Below are 20,088 nucleotides of genomic sequence, written 5' to 3' on the forward strand. Positions count from 1 at the left end.
CTCCAAGAGAGCTGGAGAGGGATTTTGGAAAAAGGTGTGGAGTGACAGGAGAAGCAAGAATTGCGTTAAACTGCAGAGGACAGGTTTAGATGGGATATTAGGAAAAATCTCTTTGAGGGTGGTGAGGCACTAGCACAGGTTTCCCAGAGAAGCTGTGGCTGCCCCATCCTTGGAAGTGTTCAAGACCAGGCTGGATGAGGCTTGGAGCAACCTGGGGGATAGTGGAAGGTGTCCTTGCCCATGGCCGGGGGTTGGAACTGGATGACCCTTAAGGTTGCTTCCAACACAAAATATTCTATGATTCTAAGAAAAAGAACATGAAGATGATGAGGAGGAAGAGGAGGAGGAAGAAGAGGAAGGAGAAAGATGGTGATGACAAGGACGAAGAGAATGAGGAAAAGAAGAAATAAGGAAGAGGAGGACGATGAAGATGAAAAAAGTGATGAGAAAGAGAAAGAGGAGAAAGAAGAGGGAGAAGAAGAAGAAGGAGGAGAAAACAAAGATCGCAAAGAAGAGCCTGGGGGCAGAGTCAAGGGGAGACCACAGAGGCCTGGGCTGAGTGCAGCAGTGTCTCCTGTCCTCTGGGGGGAGATGCCCTTAGTCCCCTGACCGATGAAGGGAGGAGGCTGCCCATTCCTGAGGCTATACAGGATATATTTAACAACTCCCATTAGTGGTTCTGAGTACGTGTGAGGCACAGGGGTGACCCAGCTGTCACAGACTCAAGCTGGGATTCAGAAGCTGATGTCACTTTATAGCCAAAGCCCTTGCCTCAGGTTGTCAACCTTTGTGTCTACAGCTCATGTCTAGATCTGTGGTGTAAAGAACTACCATAAATTCAGAGGAACAGGAGCAGAGCACCTGACGCCATCACAAGTTTTCATTTATTTCTAACTTGTCGAGGTCTCTCTTACCAGAATTCACTGCAGAGGCAGCCAAGGGCTTCAAAAACTGAAAAAGAATAATAGGGGGCTTGGGGTCACAGGCACAGAGGGATGAGGTTATTCCTCAGTAGACACAAACATGTAGAGATGAATATCAGGAGATCCTCAGATGTTATTGCTTTTTAAGGATATTTTTACCTCTTCCCTGAAAGGCACTAAACTGGTATCCTCTAAACCAGAATGGTCTGAGAGTGCTTTATGCTTCTGAGAACATTGTTCAAAGTATGCAGTCCTCCTCTGTGGTTAAGGGATGACCTGGACGCATAGATCATAGAATATCCTCAGTTGGAAGTGATCCACAAGCATCATCAACTTCAACTCCTGGCCCTGCAGAGGACAACCCCAAAAGTCACACATGAGAGTTTTGTCCAAATGCTTCTTGAGCTCTGTGAGGCTTCGTGCTGTGACCACTTCCCTGGAGATCCTATTCCAGTGCTCAGCCACCCTCTAAGTGAAGAACCTTTCCCTAACATCCAACCTAAACCTTCCCTGACACAGCTTCAGGCTGTTGCACAACACAGCCTTGACATCCTAGCCTGTTAGGACCTACAGCAAGTCCTCCAGCAGGACTTGAGAAGGGCGATTTGGCATATGATGGTTTCAAAAGAGTAAAGGAAATAAGTAAAATTTACCAAAGTTTCTTAACACCATGAATCTTATGCAACTACAGTGTTATATGTGTAAATGTATAAAATGGATCCTTGGATAAAAAATTTGGAATCTGTTGATTGATTTCAAAGGATATTCAAGACATTTGGTGTCTGCAAGTTTGAAACACGCCACTGGATGAAACGCTTTTTCCTTCTCTCCATCCCCTTCCCCTCTCAACACAGAGCATAAGTTTAACCTTGGTTAGGCATCAGCAAATTCACACCTTGAAAAGAAGTCTGCTGAGAACAGAAAAAAACTGTGACTTCCCTTGCAATTGACATTTAGGTTCTGCTGTCTGACTCCCTGCTACTTTTTCAAAGTGAGAAAATTATCTGTTTTTCACATCAGCGTTTTTTTTTTTAATGAAACTCAGAGCGTGACTTTTGGTGGTGCTAAAATCAGTCTGGCAAAGCCCAGGGAGAGCTCTGGAGGGCAGAGGTCCCCCTGCTAACACTGGTGATGGTGGGACCCACAGAGAAGTCTGCCTGTGACTGCTTTCTTTAAAAGCCAAAAAACCTGAGAACTGAAACAGACAAACAAATCCAAAGAAAAGTGTCGCAGTTGCTGAATTTGGTTGGGTATTTTTGGTCAAGTCTTTTCTTGTTAGAACAGCATGATGCCTTTCCCTTCCATGGGATTCCCAGGCATGAAGGGAACTGTGCTTGGCTCTGAGGGAATACGTTTGTTTTTCTGCACCCTTTATTGTTTGTAAAAACGACAGACCTGCCTTTCTCTCAGACACAGCAAATGTCAGTAATCTGTTTTTTATTTAGTGGAGAACCTGAGAACGGTGGTTGGCAAAGCCGTTCTTTTGCTTCCCATCTGAAATGTCACATGGCAAACTGTAGTGCTTGAGCACAGCCTCAGCTTGACAGCTCTGGCAGAAGAAAAAGGGCCAACAGCATGAGGCTCCACCACATTCCCTCAGAAGTGCTGTCAAACCCAGCTTGCTCCCTCTTGCATGGGTGAGGCTGAAGGGTTGCTGTGCCTGGGAGTGTTGCTTCTTGGCCGGGGGTGTAAATTCATACCAATTTGACTGACACTCTTGGGCACCACAGAATCAGAGAATATCCTGACTAGGGGAGCTTTTGTCCATTGTGAGCTGGAGGGGAAATTGAAACATTAAAAATTGATGGGCAATGCGACTGGGGAACACCTTCAGGCCTCCTGGCAAGACTGAATCCATCTTCAGTCAAGCCTCTGCCTTGCTTCTCTGTATTTTAGAAAAACAGGCAAAGAGAAATGTTTCCACAATCAGGTCACAGCCTTAAGAGGATCAAGAAGGCTTCATGTTAGCTGTAATTTCTGAATTTGAATGGATTTTCAGCACAAATATCGACAATCTCCCATGCACGTGAACATCCTTGAGCATGTTTTTCAGCCTAATGCACTGAAAAGCAATGTGGAAGGATTGTAACCTCTGCACAGATGCTAATCCCAGCAGGCTGTGTTTGCCTTAGTGTTAGTGGAAAGCCTGGCTATGTTTTAATGTGTGCTTGTCAAAGTGCTTGTATTACAGCTGGGACACTTTCCTGGATCTAGCCCACGCAGCCTCCATGTTTGCAGAAAGGATAGAAATGCAATCCATACACCTGCTTTGTCTGAAGTTCTGTAATCTTTTCTTTCCTGCCCCTTCTGTCATTTCCATTTCAATCAAACTCAGCTTTCTTCAAGCCACAACACCATTAACAGTGAACTGATGTAAAAAATGACTCTGCTTTTTGCCACCTGCAGACAGCACTTCTCACAGCTGCTGTGTTAGAGGGGGAAGCAGCAGAAAAGTGATAACTCTGGGTTGGAAAGGTTGCAGGAGAAACCACTCCTCCAGGGTAGGAAGTGAAACATGAATTCTTGAGATGTCAGTGTTGATGTTACAGCACTGATACCTCCTTCCTATCCACTAAATGTTCAAATTGAGCAAGTCCTCCACTGAATTTGTCAGCCACTGGAGGTTGTGTCTTGATCCTCTACACCAGCTACTTCTGGTCCTTTGGTGAGGCAATTATCACATCATGTTCCTTTGGGGCTGCAACATCTCAGTGAGGTTTCCTGACTCAGACATCACATTCACGGGCATGACAAGTGACCTGGCTTTTTCCAGCTTGCAGAGGTCCCAGAAACTGCTGTGTGTTGACTATTGGTTACATTTTTTTAATTTTTTCTGGGAGAGATAAAAAAGTTGAAAAATGCGAAAAAAAAACCACCCCAAAACACACCAAAAAACCACAACCCCAAAGCCTTGCAATGGTTCTGGTTCAAATATTATTTTTTAAATTTAGCTTTTTCTCCAGTAGAGGCTAAAAATGGAACACTTAGCTCTTCAAGAAGTCATTTAATAGCTGGACCAGCACTTGGAATTCACTTGAAGGCACTGACTAATTCAGCACGAGCGAAACTGAAGTTTACTCATACGTGGTAACACCTTTCTTTTTCCCACACTCATCAAAACCTTGTTTGCCTGCTTCACAGATTCCCCAGGTATTAATAGCCAGCAAAGGCTTCAGAACAGAAAGAGCTCGGTCCAGAGACTCTGAGGTTGCACTGGGATGTAAAAGAGATGCAGTTGGCTATAAAGGGAACTCCACCACTGCTGCAGATATCCTGGTTTCTTGCAGCTGCCCTCCTACACAGCTGAAGCTCAGTCCTGCTTTCTCAGGCACAGGGCATAGAGCTCAGACACCAGAGCTCTCCTCTGGGCTGAGAACATCGTTAAATCCTTGCAGGCACCACAATCAGGAATGGCATTTTAACCACATCAGGGAAGGCGGGATGGATCTCCCAGGGCAGGGCTTCTTCACATGCGGTCCCTGCACTACTGGTGGTCCCCAGTGTGCCTGAAGGTGGTCTGCAGGATAATTGCAATTAGGAAAATGAAACCATACATGTTGCATTCCCATGCACGCGAGCCAGCAATCAGAAAGGAGGATGAAGTAACAGTAGCAGATAAAGATTTTGAGTTTTAGATCCTGGTGATGGTTCCTTCATTGATGTTGTACTCAAATTTTGTGCTTTTTTTTTGAAAGAAGCTGAAGTGATCATTTGGTTTAGGGAGGCTGATGTGGGGCAGCTGGTTGCCCCACTTCATCTGGCACTGGAAACCAGGGCTGGTCCCTGCTGCAAGAGCACTACTGTTGCCAGAAGTTACCTGCAGCCAACCCCACATACCTATTCAAAGTACTTTTTTTCCTCATTACAGGACATTCTTGCATAATCTCTCTTGTATGATAAGGAACAGTGCCTACTTTCTGTCTCACACCCAGGCCTCCAGACTTAGCCAGGCCTAAGGAACGGACTATTCTGCTTAATGGGCTCCACCTGGGAGTGTAGACACATCCTAAGGGTAGGATACTATCTGGGTGGGGGGAGAGGGTGCTGCCCCAGGCATCCAGCACTGGGGATCACAGGCTGGTGTGGAGACAGCCATTGGAAAAGGGTGAGAAACAGCACTCAGAAATTTCTCTGTGCCTCAAAGGAGCTTTCTCTTTGATCCTGTTAGAGAAAAAAACCCCAGAGTGCTTAATTTCTTTTGTTTGGGGTGACTGCTGTTTTCTCTGGGGAGGATTTTCCAATGGTGCTGCTGAAAATTGAGTGAGGGAAGGGGGCTTGCCCACCTTCACCTCAACAATGAAGTGTCTGGATTTTCAATTGAACCTCAATTAAATTGACCTGACACCATTTAAACCAGTAAAGTCCCAAGGCTGTGCATGGGGTAGATCTCTCAAATGGCCCCAGCCATTTGTTCTCCTGTGAGATCTGTAGGATCCCACTTGGCTGGTCCTGCATTTACACCTCTGTTTTCAGTACTAATGAAAACATCTTTGGTGGGGTTTAGCTCAGACTACTTCAATGCAACCTAAAATTTTGGTAAAAGACCAAGCACCTGGAGCAGGATCTGGCCTTTCCCAGGAGGTTTGGTTGCATCCAGTGATGAATGTGAAAGAAACTCATGGTTCCTGGGATAGCTAAGACAGGGGATGAGTGAATCAATTTTCAGTTAGGTGCGTGGTAGGGGCTGTTTTTCCTTGCAGAAGTACTTCAGGTGATCCAACACAGATCAGAAGAAAATAGCAACTTGTCTTTAAGCTTAAATGAGAAAGAATTATACTTTCAGTCCTCATGGGCCATGATTTAATACTGCTGGTGGCAGCAGAGTGAGCGAAGCCTTCTGATGATTTCCTCTCCATTTCATGGAAGGTGGAGGCAGGAAAATGTTAAGTGACTTTCCCAAGGTCATGTAGGAAATCAGTAGGGCGGGAGCGGGGTCATTAGAGCATCCTTTCTCCAGAATTTAACAAGAAGTGGACCAGAGGTGCAGAGAATGAACATGACTTGCCCAAGATTGTGGGATCATCCCATCTCCTGAGGCCCTGACATCAAGATTATCACTCATTTCCCATATTTTCACTGCAAAAGGTGAATGGGTAGGGGTGTGTGGGGGAAACAAGGCAGTTGCTAGTAATTCAGTTGAGCTTGACTGGACATGCACAAGCAATCTGGAGAAGGAAATAGCTCTAGTTCTGTCTGGTTCAGCATAAACTCCGCCCACCAAAGCTTTCCGGCAGGAAATCAAGTTACAAACATTAAATGATCTGAGCAAATTCTCATACACTGATCCTACCCTGAGGACAGAACACTTTTGCGAGCTGCTTATTGAGGCTGTAGTTTGATAAACCTTAACCCTTTCTGCAGTGGCACTTTGAGGGCATCACAGTTTCTTGTGCTGGCCAGGTAGGAGAGATCACAATCAAGAAAAAAAAAAAAAAAAAGGATTTACAACTGTTTGGAGTCATTCTTCATCAGTAAAGAAGCCCTGAAAGCTGTCTTCATGTGGAGAAAAAAAGGGGAAGGCTGGAGTGGAGAGTCATTCTTCTACTTGCTTTTCCTACTGAAAAATTGAGATCTGTTGACAATATGTTTCCTGGAACACCCTAAAGATGACCAAAAAACGTGTGGTTTTTGGCACCAGCCTGACTGTGCAAGTGAAACCTCTCAATGGAGAAAGGAACCAAATTGTACTTGGACTGTTTCAGACCCTTTGTTTTGCATTAGGAGAAATGCCTGAGAAACAATGAGTTGTCATCGTAATAATCCACCTACTACTTCAGCTAAGGGTTAACATAAATTGTAATCTGCATTTAAATTATATGATGAACCTTAAGGAAAGGAACTTGATGCTTGGTAATAGCCCTAAGATTTAAAACGAAAAAGCACAGTGAGGAGGGGAGCCTTTCTTTTCACGGAATAGGAAGCAAAAAGAAGCACAGCTCATATTTTTCTCTTTATCCAATTACCAGTAATGTAGATGAATGTCTGACACTGAGGAAAGAGGGGAGGTGGAAACTGCCTGCAGAGACAGCGAGGCTGTTTTTCACATGCTGGCTTGTTTGGGGGGCTTGCAGCCCCTCAGTGCATTGCTGGAGAGTGGGAGGGTGGGGATGGCCCCTGCAAACAGTGCTTCCCTCCCGAGCCAGCTGTGTCTCAGGTTTCCTTTCTTTTTGCTCGAAGAAGCAGAGCATCTCCCGATGAAGGTCACAGCTTTGATCCCCACAGCTCGCTCTCGTGTTTATGGATGGCCATTATTAGTAACACAGGGTAGTGCATGCTCCGTGCCTGCCCTTGTCTGACTGCAAGGGAGCAGGGGCAGCATAACAAAAGAAGGTATAAATAGAGCCTTTTTAAAAGCCTGTTAAATGGGAAGAGACTTTTAGGAAGGAGAGAGAAAGAATGAGGCGGGTTACCATAGGAACTGCCAATAGTTTATTTAAGAAGGGCAAAGAAACAAACACCACAAAAAGATGAAGCCAAGAGGACTTGGGGATTACTGAAGGTCTATGTGAGGGTACAGACAGGAAGGGCCAGGTAAGAACTGTGAGCTTCTACAAAAGCTGTGCTGAAAAAATTCATCTCACTTTACCTCTTGCAAAGTGGTCTGGAAAATGTTACTATGAAATGTGTGTTTCCAGTTAGGGAAACTGCATTTCCAGGTTTTTTGAGGGAGATGGAGGCTGAAGAAAGGCATGAGAACAAATGTCATGTTGGTGAAATAAATCATCAGGAGCAAAGGGCCATGTTACCTCTGACTAATCTGAACCCACTTAATACAAACTCATGTTTTTGGTCACCCTGATGTTAGAGGAATAGCAGAGGATATTCTGATGTGTTGACAATGAGTAATATTTTTCATTATGATGATGATGGTGATCATGATGTGGTTGCCCCGTCCCTGGAAGTGGTCAAGGCCAAGTTGGATGGGACCCTGAGCAATCTGGTCTAGTGGAAGGTGTCCCTGTCCATGGCAGGGAGTTGGAATGAGATGATCTTTAAGGTTCCTTCCAACCCAAACCGTTCTGTAAGTCTATAATTCTCTGTTATTTATTGTTCCTTTTCCCCCATTGGAAAGCTCTCACTGGGTCAGGAGCAAATACTGAAGAGTGAGAATGCTTTCACCTTTGATGGACAACAAGGCTGTCTGTCTTCCTTATCCCAGCTGCTGTCTTCACTTCTCAAATGTTTACTCTGGGATTATGTATTTTGTACATAAAACACCTATCCTAACAATTCACCTTCATTTTTCCTGTGCCCAGAAGATGCATGCTGCCTGAAGACCACCTTGTGCAAAATGCTGCACATTCATAGGACAGAAATATGCTTTCTGGACTGAAGAGAACTCAACACCAGGAAAGAAGCAGCAGATAGAGCAGGTGTGACAGTACTCAGAAAAAAATGCAACGGGACTGTCCCAGTCTTGGTTTTAGAAGGTCAAAGACCAGAAACTCAAAAGTCCCTGCAGTTGAGGTGTCTCTTGCTGTTTCATTTTTAATCTTTTAGTTTCTAAATCAGTGTAAGGATTTTCTAGTTCCTGACTTGTAATTTTGAAAACTTCAGGTCTGGTACTACTGAAGAGTTCAAATGATGGAGAAGCCACAAAGAGAGAGTGTCTCTGGGAAGAGAGCTAAGAATTGCAAAAAATTATTATTTCATTTAAGAATTGCACCAACAACTTCAGCAGAGAGAGAAACAGTTGCAAAAGTCTCCTGCCTCTTTGCAGTGGAGAAAGTACACTGGAACTTCCTATTCTTTTTGGTTTCATGATACCATGTAAAGCAAATTCTGTATTTTCACAACAGAGCAGGAGACTTTCTGTTGGGTTTCTATCCAGAGGCCCCTTCCTCACTGAAAAGAAGGCAGATTTTTTTTAAAGCCATGGAGTATGAGCTGAAAGCCCTATTTCTACTTAGAGAAATCATAGAAGCATAGAATGATTTGAGCTGGAAGGGTCCCTAAAGATCATCTTGTTCAAACCTCTCTGCCAGGGGCAGGGACATCTTCCACTCGATCAGGTTACTCAAAGATGCGTCCAACCTGGCCTTGAACATTTCCAAATCCAAAAGTTTGTTCTCAATTTATTTCTCCAGCACCTCTCTGCTCACTGAATGCATTGCAGCAGCAGCACCACAGCAGCAGCACCACATTACTGATCCTCTGGATGAAGTCTGAGGCACAGCTTGAAGGGCTGATGCTTCTGCGAGCCCATTAACACAGACATTTTTGCCAGGGGATGGAAATGAATTCATCCAAAAAATGCCGTAGGTTACCTAGCTCAGGCCAATTTTTGTGCAAAGCCAAACCTATGGGTGGCATATTTATTTTTAGGTTTTGAGCTAAATTCTCTTCATTTTCTCCCCCAGAGCAAGAGGCAAATCAGAACGCGACTGCTCTGCTTTCTACATTTCCCTGACCCTATGGAGAGTTATCCCATATGCCCACCCATGCATGAGAAATTCAGGGTGAGCATTTTCGGAAGGTTTCACACAGCCTTTGATGTCTCCCAGCCTGGGAAATTTGTCCTCCTCCTGCTTCCCAGCTTGGAAGGTCTCACTGTGGTATCTGCATGAGATAACGCTCCCTTTTGCAGTCTGCACTCCGGGTCAGTCTGACTGTTTGCTGTGGGACTGCAAAAGGGATATTTCCCTCCAGATATTGCAGAAGGGCCCTCTTGGAGAGGCTGGCCAGCCTACAGAGCTGGGCAGTTCAGGCCACTCCTCCCTTCTCACAGAGATTGAGTTATGCCAGGCTTTGACCTAAGTGAAACTGCTGACGGTCACAGGGATTTGACTAATCTCCTTAGGTCGCTGTGAAATTTGTGATTCCTTTTACGGAACAGAATTTTTTTATGATTTTCTTTTTTTCCCTTTGGGCTAACTTGCAATGTAAAAATAAACTGGAGCCCATGGTGGGAGATTAATTTCCTCCCAAACTCAGGAAGGGCAGTCAGTCAACGCAAGATCCTCCTGGCCCATCCCAGGAGGATGCTGCTCCTGGATTCATTCCTGGAGACAGCTGCTGTCCGACCTTGCTGTAAGACTTCCTTCCCCAGTGCTATCCTCCTGGTCCTGCTGTAGCCCTGTGGGGTCTGAGTGCAGCCCCTGGGCACAGCCCAAGGCATTTCCTTCCCTCCAGGCTCTGCTCTGACTCAGAGTCCTCACCTAGCAATACTTCTGGGGCTGGGAAGCTGAAATTATAAAACCCTATGTGATGGATTTCTAACCATACTTGACCTATTTCCTAGTGAAGGAAGAGCCAACATCTCCACAGGTACTCAACATCCAGGGGCTTGTGAGTGATTTTTTTTTTCCATTTTCATGGCTCAAAGAGCTTCTTTGCAGCTTCCTCCCAGGGTAATTTTGTCTCTTCTGTGCAGAAGCCTCCATTCCTGTGGTTTTCCCATCAGTCCTGCTTCCAGTATGCTCCTGCCCTTTCCAGAATTTGGTAGGGTTTGCCTCATGCCCATGATACATCTCCTACTTGATGAGCATTAGCCCATCTTTCCAGGCGCTCTGATCCTTCCTGACCCAAATTACATTTAAGGTCAGTTCCATTATAAATTCCTCAAACACCCCGAGAAGAGTTGCAGTTTGGCATTGTGCTCTTGTACCCAAAGCTCTGCAGAAACCCTGGACCCTTGTGGAGGTTTGTACACAGGTGACAAAGAAACTTCCACAAATCGCTCAATGCATATGGTTGCTGCACAATGCTTGTGTTAGTCAAATAATTAAGAACTGGCTGCTCACAGAAATGACAGAGCCTGTCTCATTTTTTTGTTGTGCTCCAGGGGTTCCTGTTTCTGGACATACCCATGAATTAAACTGAGTGAGCTGGCAGGGAAGAAAGAGTCTCTGAATGTTGGCATGAAAAGCCCCACCACAAATTCAGCTGTCATTGTCCCTCTGCTTTGAAAGTTTTAAGCCCTTCAATTAGGGAGAAATGATAATACCCAGAGTGGGATTCCTATGCTCTTATTTTGGCACGTAGAGTTGAGATGTCTGGCTTTGGCTGAACTAGTCACTGTCAGCTCTCTTCGGTGCCAATGCAGAAAAATAGGAAGAACCAGAGTGTGATTCAATCTACAATAGTGTGTGAAAGAGGTCAGATGAATCACAGACTGTAAAGGAAGCTGAATCTGCATGGCCAGACATAAGATTCTACATTTTACAGATCTAAATTTAAGTGGAATGAATTCTACTCCTGTGACTCAGGTGGTGGATTGTGCTGCAATGACAAACTGATTATGCTGAGTAATGCAGCTCTGATTTCGTGACTTACCTTCACCTCTTTTCCTTGCCTGTGTAAAGGTGCAGCACTGTCCTGTTGATTCACTTCTTGGCCCTCAGTGGCAGAACTGTGCCAGGTAGCATCTAGCTGGGCACGAAGCATGTGCTTGTCTTCTGGGGCTGCAACCATGTGGCCTTGCCTTGTGCCTCCAGGTTTCTGTCCTCTAAGACAAGGCAGCTCTGAATTAATAAAAGTGCTGAAGCATAAAGTCACAAGCAAAGTCTGAAGAGCTCAAGACTGCAACGCTGAGAGGTCAAGAACAGGCTGAGGGCTCATGGTGGCTCAGGAAGCTGGGGAGAGGGCCTGAGATAAGGGCAAGGGGGCAAATGTGGTAGGGGTGAACATGTGAACATGAATAATTAAAAGCACAAAATAACATGAGAAAATACCCCACGAAAAGTGGGGTAGAAAGGTGGGCTTGGGGCCACCATGTAAAGTCACATCTGGGTTCCTAAAACCAAGTAATGAAAGAAGTGATTTTGCTGGAGATTTTGCTGCTTGTTTCCTGATCCTTGGATCTGTGTCCAGTGATTCACATGGTTTATTGTGCAACCAGCAGCATTGCCTCCTTGTGAGCTGCAGCGATGGGGATTTTATTCTCACAGTGCATTACTAGAAATTCTTTTAACATTTTCCCTAGAATTCCCTGGCTAGGTTATCCCTAGAAATCACCAGCTGGGAAGCAGGATTAATAAGCAGTTGTGTCCTCCTTCTCTGAACCTCAAGGGCATGTCATTGACGCCACTCTGCTCCAGGGCCCCGCTTCCCTGGTGGGAATCTGTTTCTTGTTCCCTGTGATATGTGGCAATCCTCCACATTTGAAATAGATGTGCCAGACTGTGACAGGGAAAAGTGCCTTGGGCAGGGCAGATTGGAGAGAGCTGGCAGGGACCAGAGTCACAGGGTGTCTCTTGGGTGCATTTCTGCCTCTCTTGCTTCTTCTGACAGGGAGAGGAGGACATGGCTGAGGGCTGTGCTTCTCTGTCTGAGCCAAGGACATGGAGAAGCTGTGCTTGTGCCCCTGGGAATGTGTTCAGAGCAGGAACATGATGCAGACAAGAGGAGACCAGAACTTCTCTAGGTGCTGCTACCAGGTAGCATCATCCAGGTGGAGAAGGTGGTTTTGCAACAGGTATTAACGGGCTAAAATTCAGATGTAACCTGCTCAGTGAAGCCTCTGGCAGGATGAAGGGGACACTTTCCCCTATCCCAGGTTGCTCCAGAACCCATCCAACCCAGCCTTGGAACACTTCCAGGGATGGGCCACCCACAACTTCTCTTGGCAACCTGTTCCAGGGCCTCAACACCCTTACTATTAAGAATTCATTCCTATTGTTTAATCAAAACCTATTCTGGTTCAAATTAAAGCCACTTAAATGGCCTCTCTAGTCACTGAGTCCTCTCCTGGCTTGTGCCAGTGCTGTCTGTAGGTCCTTAAGACTCACCTGGAACTTTGCCCGTGGTCTGGGCCAGTCTTGCCTAGAAGATGTAGAGTCAAGTAAGTTCAGTTGTTTACCCCAAGTGGTCAGAGACAGGACCAGGAAGATGCTCCACTATCTCCTGTTGTGAGGTTCTTAAAAAACCCAGAAGGTTTTCTTCTTCCACAAAGCCTAAGAGACCCTGAATACTTTAATTCATGCTAGCTATTAGTACAGTGATAATTAAATAATGATGAATGCTCCAGAGGGAAGTGCTCAGTAGATACATGACCTTGCTGCTAGAAATTGTCCCTTCCTTTTTGCTCATAATTCTGGTGTAGCTCCAATTAACCTTTGAACTGCTGAATAGATCCACATAATCCCAAAGAGATTTCCATGCCAATCTGGTGGAGACTTATGGGTGAGAGCAATGCCTTAAATTGCAAGCTGCTTGGGATGGGAAAAACTCCTTCCCATTTCCTCATTCTTTGTAGCTTTGAGTTACTGATTGTTTGGTGTAAACACAAGTTGGGTGGTGCATTAGGCTGTGGTGAAGCTGGAATTTTATCCTGAAATATGTATGTGGTGATAGGATCATTATTCATCCCTGCATGCCATACCTGCTCCTGTGGGCACAACTTGTTTTGCCAGTGGATGCTGATGGCGTGGAGCAGTGAAGAAGTTTGAATCCTGGAGGAATGGGTCAGCCTCCCATGAAGTGGTTTGTGGTACTCCACACCTGAAATGGACTCTGTATTCAGGGTGCTGAGATGATGAGTGCATCAAGAAGTCAAACCCTTTTACCACAGAAGGACAAAGATTTGGAGATCTGGGCTCTGTGTCCAAATGCTCTGCTGTGGGATGGCTGATGTGTCTTTAAAATGCACCAAGATCCTGGGCCAAATGTTCTTGTCTCAAAGCAGTAAAAGTTGAGTTATTCCTGGGAGTGCTTTTCTGCCTAAGGGAGAGAAGGATCTGACCCATAGATAACCACCTCCACCTGGAAGTGTCAGCCCATGCAGAGGAGTTCAGCTGGCAGGAGAGCCCCTGATGGAGGCAGAGAGTTGAATGCAGGGATTTGGAGCCATTCATCCTGTGCTCCCATGTGTTTGTGTCTCCCCTTGGTTCCCACGCCTCTGCACTTCCTTGTTTAGCCCAGGCCCGGAAGCAAAACTGCTGAAATGCAAGGAGGAAAGTTATTCTCATGGTGTTTCCAGTCCAAACAGAACCAGGAGGGAGAGAGGAAATCTCATGAGAAAGCTTGACAGATTTTCAGCCCAGTCCCACTCAGGGCTGTGGAGCCTCTGGTGTTCCATCTGAGCCTGTGGGTCCGGAGCTCTCACCACATTTCCATGTGCCTGGAAATCCCGCAGCACCAAAGCAGGATGACAGCAGTGCTGATGTCCAGGGCCCTCCTGCAATCCCATGGATTCCAGCTTTCCTCTGAACCAGCCCAGATTCAGTGAGAAGTGGTGTGTTTGCTGCTTGTTCCCACCATGGATGAGGATGGTGAGGCTGTGGGTGACTTCTGCAAGTGGGAGATTTTTCTGCTGGAAATTAAGCTCCTCCTTTCCTCACACTCAGACAGGATATCCAAGATAGAACCAGGAACTTCAATCTGGAAAGCAAGCCCAGTGCTCTGCAATAGCACCAAACTTCTGGGTATCTTCTCGCCTCAGATATCTCCACATTTCCCCATGTGTGGCCTATCAAGGGAAGAGGTGGGATGGAAGAGCTGTCCTGGAGCATATCTTTTGAATGCAGAGTCCTAGAAATTGGCAACAATGCAGTCTTCTGACAGTGTGGGAGAGGACATCAAGGAATAAGTTGGATGTTGCATCCAGGCACTGTCAGACATCATGCTAGGATGTGGGAAGAGCAAGAGGCACTTGTTTGTCCTTGGATAGTCCTTGACCTCCTGAAGCCAGGATGGTCAGCTCTGGGCATTGCTGTTCTACCCAGTGCCACCCTAATCCCTGTCCTTGCTCACATCCTTTGGATGCCTGGTCTTGTTTGCCTTGATTCCCTTCCCAGCTGTGGTCTGTACTGGCTAATTGCAGACTGTGCTAAATCAAAAAGTGCTTCCTGTGTATTTGGCTGTAAATTTATCACCCCTTGCTGAATGATGGTGGCAATTAGGAGTTTGCTGCATCCCCAGCTTTTGTTCTGCAGTGCAGCCAGTGTGGCAGCAATTAATCCCCCAGCAAACACAGCAGAGGTGAATTCAGCAGCGCTGGGGACAGAGATAATCTTGGGATAATTTATAATTGTAAAGCCATGCTCAGAGCAGGAGAGACCTCTGGGACTTGCTTTGCTTTTTGTTTCAGAGGGAAGGCTGACTGACTGACAGAGAGCTGGCGTTAGCTCGTGTATTTGTCCTGTTTGCATTGGATCACTTCCATCTTCTGGCAAGGAGGGACTGGCTTTGCGATGAATTTTATCTCACATAGGAGAGATGAGCAGTCTGAAGATGGTCTCAGCTGAGCAGTGAGAGAAAAACCAGAAAGCTCTGGTTCTTCCATGTTGTAACTGTGAGCAACTTGCCCCAAAATGGTAGAGAATCCCTATCCCCACTCGCAGGGATTCATGCTCTCTACCTTGAGGTTCCCTAAAGACCCTCAGGAGTGATGTTCTGCCATTTCTTTGGTTGTATAAGGACCCCAGGGAGAAGCTTTTAGTGGAGGTGTTTCAGTCAAGTGCGTTTTAAAGTCTCCTGAGACCACCTTAGCACAGGTCTCAGTCGCTTCATCAGGTATGAATAAGCTCCTACACAAAAACCCTGTGGGATGCTGCTGGGGGGAAACAATTCTTCACTGAATTTGGATTTTCTCCTTGCTTCTCAGCTCAGCCTTTGTGGGAATGTTTTCCTTCACAGGAGGACAGGGGTATGGGCTTGGCTGGGAAGTGCTGAAGAAATCCTGGGTTCTCATTTCTCCAATGAGGTGAAAACAAGTTGTTTCAACGTGTAAATCCATTTCACAGGTGTTCTTTGGAACAGATAAGCATCACCAGCATTTTTTTAACCCACGGATGGAGACATTTAGTCTCCACAATGTTATGAACCAAAGCCAAAGCTCTGCAGAGCTGTGGTGAAGCTGGGGATATGTTGTGTACCTAAAGTGTTATTTTAGGGTCTAATGGACTAAGATTAGGAATGGCACCCCAACATTCACTGAAGGCACTGGGAATGTTTAGCAGGTATGTTTTGAAGGGGCTTCTCTCCCCTTAGTGACCTGTAACAGGGCTGTTTCCTGCTAAGGATCTGGGATGATGAGGTAGAGCAAGACTGGGTGTTCAGTACCTGTACAGTAAACTGGGAGAGTCAACAGGGTAGGAAACACACACTCTTACAAAAAAACAAGTGAAGGGCAGGTAGTTAAATGGCCATTTTATAAACACATGACAGGTAACGAAGGAAATTATTATCAGCCATTAGGGACTGGTCAAGAGAAAACTTTTGGATTGATCAAATTCTCTTTGCTGGAGTTGTTCTGGAAAGGAGAGATGCAGTAGCTGCCTTGGCTCCAGCAGGGCTTTCCTCAGTAAAATGATCATCCTGAAACAGCAGAAGCACAACTCAGATGCTTTTTAACAGGACTTCTGAGAGGGATGGTGATGGTAAGCATGGGTCTGCAGGGTGGATGGATGAATCCAGAGGAGGATTATTCAATCTGCTGGACATGCAGAGTCAGGAAGGATTGAGAAAAGCTCTGAAGGATGAGATTGGGAAGGAGGGGGACCCTCAGTTTGTGGAGTAGTAGCCTTTCCAAAGTAGGGTGAGATTCAGCTGGGAGGTGCGTGGGGTGGAATAAAGCAGGAGGAACATTCAGCTGCACAAAGACAGAATGGGGAGCAACCGGTTTGGGCAATGGGTTACAAGCACTGTGAGTCAGGAAATCCACCCTCTGGAGAGAGTAAAGAGAGTACTGGGAGTTGTAAACAAGCATATCACCTAGTAGTAAACTTTGAGTTTACTTAGAAGTGGGGCAAGGTATTTCTAGGTATATAAATATATAAATATATATATATATATATACAAAAATATATAGTTTCTAAGTATAGAATAGGATAACAGAAAGATCTCAGAAATTTGCCTCAGGAGGAAATGTTTAAAGAACTGGGGTTTTCAGCTGAAGAGGAAAAGCACAATCTCCCATGGTCATTGAAATGGTTTTTGTGATGTAAAAAGGCTACTGTAAACCAAAAAGAAATGTCAATACTGTCTGTTGAATTTCTATTAAAAATGTATGCTGAATTCTCCTGAGTTTAAATATAGCTCAGCTAATAGAAGAGGACTTTCTTCTGGGAACTGGTGTTGCATACACTTAATTAATGATAATGAACACTGCACAAAGATTTTGACTGCAAGGTATTCCAGCAACACTTAATTCAGTCTGGACATCTGTAATTTGATAAAGTGATTGCCAAACAGGGGTGGAGGGAAGGACTAATTATATAGACTACAATAACTTCTCTTCCTGACTGTGTTCAATATGATACTCACTGTCAGATGAAACCTCTTGGAAACTTTGCTCTTTTCTTTTATTAAGTCTGTCTCTTTATTGGCTTTTAAACAAGAACTATATTATTCATTTTGAAATAGCATGTCCAGTAAATTAACTGGTATTTTTCTTTAGGTCTTAAATTCAGTCTGTTATGGATTAATTTGCAGTTATGACTGGCTTGAGCAGTATGAGGCAATATTTTGGTAGGTAGATTGTTTTTCTGCCTGTCTATACCCCTGAAGATGTTGATAGATAAATCAGGGTGTGGAGTGTCTGTCCTCATCAAACAAGTGAAATGGTGAGGACAGGGAGCAGCTGTGCTGAGTACTTAGGGGAATGGTGGGTAGTGCTTCTCTGTAGATACCTATCATAGAATCCCAGAATAGTTTGGGCCAGGAGTTTCCTTAAAAATCATCTCATTCCAACCCCCTCCCATGGGCAGGGACACCTTCCACTAGACCAGGTTCCTCCAAGTCCTGTCCATTCTGCCCTTGAACACTTCCTGGGAGTGTGGCAGCCACAGCTTCTCTGAGCAAACCTGCTCCAGTGTCTCACCACCTTCACAGTAAAGAATTTCTTCCTAATATCTAATCTAAACCTACCCACCTTCAGGTTAAAGCCAGTAAGCCATTATGAGTGCAAGGTCTTCACCAATGATGCAGACAAAGACACTGGGAGTGTGAGATTGTGTACAATAAAGAAACATCCTTGACTGCTGTAAGGCTGTTGTCCCTAATGAAATGATAAGGAATATGAAACGCACTGAACTGGGGCCCTGCTGCCCAAATCCTGCTCAAGTGGTGTCAGCAGAGGAGACCCCCATGGTGCCAGTTTCAAGAGCTCATTGCCATTCTAGGATGTATTTGTACGGGTGTCCAACACCTTCTGATCAAGGAACATCATCTTCAGGCTGTTGCCCAAACCTTTGATAGCCTCACTGGACAAGTGGCATGTCATGGCTGCAGGTGGTGGCAGAGGCAGCAGATTCTTAAAGTCATAGAATCACAGAATGTTTTGGGTGGAAGGGACCACTGAAGATCATGTAGTTGAAACTCTTGTGCCATGGGAAGGGACACCTTCCTCTTGGTTCCTTGGATGCTTGGACAGCTCTGCTGCCAGCCTTCAGGGAGAAGCCAGGAGAACTCCACAAAGTGGCATTCCTTCTGTGGGTAAACAGGATACAGCAGGTGAATGCTGTTTAGAAATCATAAAAAAAAATAAAATAAATTAGTACAACTGGGTGTCAGCTTTCTGCACAATGAGCTGTTGGATCCCATTTCTGAGTTTGTTCTCAGTTGCCACAGCCAGAAGCACACTGAGGTGTACTTAACCCTAGATGTGTGCAGAAACATTACCTATCTCTCAGGTGTTTTTCTCCACTTTTTCTGGAAGACTTCACTTGCTGAGCTGCTCTGAGATAAAACAGCAAAGGAAGAAGACTCCAGGCCCTCCTGTATCCCACATGGCCAGGCACAACAGTGCTGCTGTGCTCTGGCTTTTGTTTGCCAGTGGCAGTGGAGAGGAGCTGACAGAGCCTTGGCCACATCTGCCTCCTCCTCTGCCCGTTCTTCATCTCCAGGAGCTGGGACTTCCTGTGGTTTGGCAGGAGTTGTGTAAACATGTTCCCCAAAGTGCCTCCCCCCGCCTGCCACCGCCTCACGCTCTTGCAAGAGAGGAAACACCGCAGCCGGGAATGTGGAAGGGGATTTCCATGGCTTTAACGAGGTCGGCCTCCTTCTCCAATCCATGGGATTCCTCCTGCCGGCCCCGGTCAGCCCTCAGGGAGATCCTGCCCCACTTGGTGTAGGGTTGGACAGTGCCCAAATGGCATCAGGGTGGTTCCCAGCGTGGGGCTGCTCAGCTGGCTCCCTCCCAGCTTTCCAGCCTCGTGGCCACCTTCCCAGGGTTTTGGTTCCCCTCCTCTAGCAAGGGAACAGGAGGGTGAAGCAGTCCTTGGAGGAGAGGGCGTGTGAAGGAGACCTTGAGCCAGGGGAATGGGGGTGCACCCTGCCTGCCTTTACACCATGGGGCTGTTCCCTGCACCTCTGTGCTCCAGTCTCCTCTGGGGACCCATTTCCTGGCCCTGGACATGTGTGTGGCACTGAACATCTAAATTCCACACAGCTGTACTCTCTTCTTGCTGAATTAGGGGGGTACATCCCACTGGGGACATGCTTCCATACCCTTCAGCCCCCTCAAGGCTGCTGGCTGGCACGGGTCAGGGACAGTACAGAGTTAAACCTCTGCATCTCGGACCATCTCCTAATCCAGAGACCTACTCCTGTCCTGCAAGGCCGTGGGGACGTGGACACTGCTCCTGTCCCACCTCGTCCAGGCTGAGGTACCAGGTCCAGGCTGTGGACATTTCTCCAGATGCCTCCCCGGTGCGATGTCCTGAGATCCTCCCAGCTTGAATCACCAGTCCTGGGTGAGGTGGAGGGGAATGGGCTGTTACTTTCCCATGTGGGGACCAGGAGAGGGGGACAGGCAGTAAATGCAGTGCATGGGTGACATCTAATGTCATACTGGGGTAACACATGCTGTGTTTCACAAATTACCCTACTAATTGTAGAGTTTTTGGAGTGAACAGAAGGATCAGGCCCATCTGGCTCTAAAGAGGCACCGTCTTTCTCAAGGGTTTGTAAATTTGAACCCTCCCATCTTCAAAGCATTTTGCGAAGTTTAAAAGGGACTTCAAAGGTTTTATGCTTAAAATATTAATCTATAAACTACTTTGTACTTGGAAAGCTAAGGTTGTACTTTGATAAAAAAACTTACAGAGTTTTGGAAAAGAAATTACAAGACTGAAGATAGTTTACTTGATTAGATCCACTTTTCAGACACTAAAACTTGACTTTTTGCCTTGCTTTGTGAGGGTATGTACATGAATGCATATATACACATACAAATATTTGAGAACCTGTTGCCAGAGAGGAAAGAACTGTGAAAGAGTTCACA

The sequence above is a fragment of the Parus major genome, chromosome 2 (assembly GCF_001522545.3).
Source record: "Parus major isolate Abel chromosome 2, Parus_major1.1, whole genome shotgun sequence".
Taxonomy (NCBI): Eukaryota; Metazoa; Chordata; class Aves; order Passeriformes; family Paridae; genus Parus; species Parus major.